Source organism: Mus caroli, chromosome 10, assembly GCF_900094665.2.
Source record: "Mus caroli chromosome 10, CAROLI_EIJ_v1.1, whole genome shotgun sequence".
Lineage (NCBI taxonomy): Eukaryota > Metazoa > Chordata > Mammalia > Rodentia > Muridae > Mus > Mus caroli.
In genome coordinates, this window is record NC_034579.1 from 32655164 (window position 1) to 32658914 (window position 3751).

The 3751-nt window shown below is 38.7% G+C and overlaps 1 non-coding gene across 1 annotated transcript; it reads left to right on the forward strand.

The window, feature by feature from the left end:
- The first annotated feature begins 2265 nt into the window (after positions 1 to 2265).
- LOC115032276 lies at positions 2266 to 2372 on the forward strand. Its single transcript, XR_003837916.1, has one exon. It is a non-coding gene; the product is annotated as a U6 spliceosomal RNA (small nuclear RNA).
- Positions 2373 to 3751: the final 1379 nt, after the last annotated feature.

Genomic DNA, 3751 nt, shown 5'->3' on the forward strand with positions numbered 1-3751 from the left:
AAGAAAATGAGATTGGAAGAGAATTATCCAAAAGTAGAGGAAACAATTCTTGATGTTCAAATGGAGCTGGAGATAGTTCATGTTTCTCCCACTGAACTAGAAAATCACACAACCCACCACGCACTGATAGATAGATTTGTCAGAATACCAGCACCCACTAATAGCTTCTCTGATCCCATGCAACAAACCCAACAGCCAAGTGTGGGAAGTCAAGCTATTTCCCTAAGTTAATGGCTTCTCAAAGGGATCTTAAAATTATTTACAAAAATATAGCTTCCAATTACACAAAATTTAGCATCTGACAAGCACAAGAATGTCAAGCCAAAATGAATAGAAAAAAAACTTGTCAAAAAGAGATGAACTGATATAGTGATGATGATAAATCAATGCATAGATAAGAGTGTTGGGAGAGAATTATAACCATGATTACCAGGTTAAGCAAGTACAGAAAGGATTGAACATGGCATCAAAGACATAAAGAAGACTCAAATAGAATATCAGAAGAGGAAACACTTATCTGAGAAAAAAAAACAGGAATAAGAATAGGTTGTAGACTGCAGAAGAAAAGATTAGTGAATTTGATGTCTATGAAGTTTATTCTTGGTTGTCAACTTGTCTAGATCTGGAATGAAATCTAAGAACCTGAGTATACCTGTGAGAAACTTTTTCTTAATTAAATCATTTGAAGTGGGAAGACCCACTTTTAATTCACTTCTTTTTTATTCTGGGTCACAACTTTTACTGGCAGTCTATATAAACTCTGTGGGGATCAGAAGTCTCTCTCTTTGCCTCTATGGTGTCACTCTGGCTTGCAACTCCATTCATTCAGTGTTATTAGAGGTAACTTCTTCAGGATTCCAGTGTATGCTGAAGATAGCTGAGACATCCAGCCTCATGGACAATTCTTGGACTTTTGGTTGGTAACCAGTAATATTGAACTAATTGGACGACAGCCTATAAGTCATTCTAATAAAACCCCTTCCTATATCTATACATAGATTCATTCATTCAGTTTTGTTCCTCTAGAGAACCCTGACTAATAAAATGGCATAGCAATTGAAGCTACTCCGTATGTACCCTAAAGAGATAATACCTAGAACAGAAAGAGGTGAGAATGAGAAATCATTGTGCTTTCGCCAGCCATGGGCTTAATAATCTTGTGAATCTGCTTCCCCCTGACCCCCCAAAAAAGGAAAGAAGAGAGAGAAAATAACTGAAGATGTAATTTGCCACAGTTATGAGAACCTTAAGTCTACACACCCAAGAAGTTCAATGAATCCCCAAATATGAAAGGTGAGGCAGTTGAAGAATGGCTCAGCGGTTAGGAGTGCTTGCTGATCTTCCCAAGACCAGGACTTAGTTCCTGGCCTTCATGTTGGGCAGCTCACACCCAGTACCAGGTAATTAAGCACACTTTTCTGGCTTTGTGCAATGGAGTGCTCGTGTGTGTTTGTGTATGTGTGTATGTAAAAAATTTTTAAGAGACAAATGTGCCCTTCCCCAGCCTTGAGTAGGCTGAACAGACCTTGAGTGCTTGCCACAATGAACCTTAATGACCCAGGTGGAGTCACCTGTAACTTCCTACAGGAATTTAGAAGAATTGACCTTGCTTTGTAACATAATCCAGCTGAATCAAAGGATGGGTCTGTGGGCTTGCCCTATTGAAAAGAAGTGCTGACTATTAAACTTGGAGCCCTGATCATAACCTTTTCTTGGCTTCAATCTTCTCTTGATCCACCCCTCTTCTCTTTTCATTTCCAGCCCCCTTTTAGGTACACTTGGTTCATCCATGACTGCTGGAGGACTACAGAACAAAATCTTACAGGGAGTGTACTGATGATTAAATTAGTTAAAATGAGTGGTAAAAGATAAACAATTTGAAAGCATGGAGGAAGATACCTCATACAGAGAGAAATGAAGACAAGAATGATAGCTTCTTAGAAAGAATCTAAAGAAAGAGATACCGAAGCAGAATCCTTCCACTGGGACAGGAATAAAACACAGAAACAGAGCCACATCCAAGGCTGAGCATGGTGCCAAATGGCTGTAAATAACACTTGGCAGGGTAGGTGGAGTCAGGGGAAATCAAGAGTTTAGGGTCATCTTTGGTTAAATAAGGACTTACAGGCCTGCCTGGCCTATATAAAACCCTGTAGCACCCAAGCAACCAAAAGTAAACCCTAAACCAAAAGCTCTCCAGCTAGAATCCTGTGCCCAGCAAAACAAAAGACAAACAACAATGAAACCTTCCAAAAGCAAAGTCTGGTGCTTGATTCGGCAGCACATATACTAAAATTGGAACGATACAGAGAAGATTAGCATGGCCCCTGCGCAAGGATGACACGCAAATTCGTGAAGCGTTCCATATTTTTTCTATGAAGCCATAATTACTCTAATACCTAAACCACAAAAAGACCCAACAAAGATAGAAAACTTCAGACCAATATCCCTTATGAATATTGATGCAAAAATACTCAATAAAGTTCTTGCTAACCGAATCCAAGAACACATCAAAACAATCATCCATCCTGACCAAGTAGGTTTCATCCCAGGGATGCAGGGATGGTTCAATATACGGAAATCCATCAACGTAATCCAGTATATAAACAAACTCAAAGACAAAAACCACATGGTCATCTCGTTAGATGCGGAAAAAGCATTTGACAAGATCCAAGACCCATTCATGATCTGCTTGTGGACGTTGTACATCGTGGTGCGGAGCCTAGTGCGCACCACGATGTACAACGTCCACAAGCAGGAAAGTACCCAAGGAGCTAAAGGGATCTGCAACCCTATAGGGGGAACAACATGATGAACTAACCAGTACCCCGGAGCTCTTGTCTCTAGCTGCATATGTATNGAAAGATGGCCTAGTCGGCCATCACTGGAAAGAGAGGCCCATTGGACTTGCAAACTTTATATGCCCCAATACAGGGGAATGCCAGGGCCAAAAGAATAGGAATGGGTGGGTAGGGAAGTGGGGGGGGGGGATGGGGGACTTTTGGGATATCATTGGAAATGTAACTGAGGAAAATATGTATTAAAAATATTAAAAATTAAAAAAATAATAATAAATTCTAAGATGGCTCTAAAAAAAAAAACAAAAGCAAAGTCTGCAGCCCCCTTTCAGCCATCAAATGTAAATATCAGATTCTTAAGGTAAAGTAAACAAAATTGTGGAAATATTTATAAATATAGAACTCAAACTAAGCAGTCCCCATAATCTGTGAACTAACACGAGTAATAAAACATCCCAGGACACCTGAAGATGGACTGCATAATAAATATACAAAAGGTACAAATTTTTCTTTGTTTTGAGATAGAATCTGATTACATGTGTCTACTTCTATGCGTAACTCAAAATTAAAAGACCACACCTTTCCATTGCTTTGAGGCTTTGGGAAAAGAAAGTCACCATTTATACCTTTTCATCCAATGAAATCAATTCCCATTCCTCCCCTATACAGTGATGACATAATACCGGAATCAGGAAAAACGTTTACACACAGACATCTACAAACTGAATTCCTTATTAATGAGGTGTCAGGCATCCTAATTTAGAACTGATGAATAGAACACTTGATAAATTAAATTATATTAACATTATTAATGTCAGCCATTAAGAAGACAGAGTATGAGCAAGAATATCTTTATGCTAGTGATTAAATTGGAAGGAATTGCTGTGGAAATGCCTTTGTATTTTTCTAAATAATTAATGAGAAGAGAGAAGCATACTGTAACTTTACTGTAA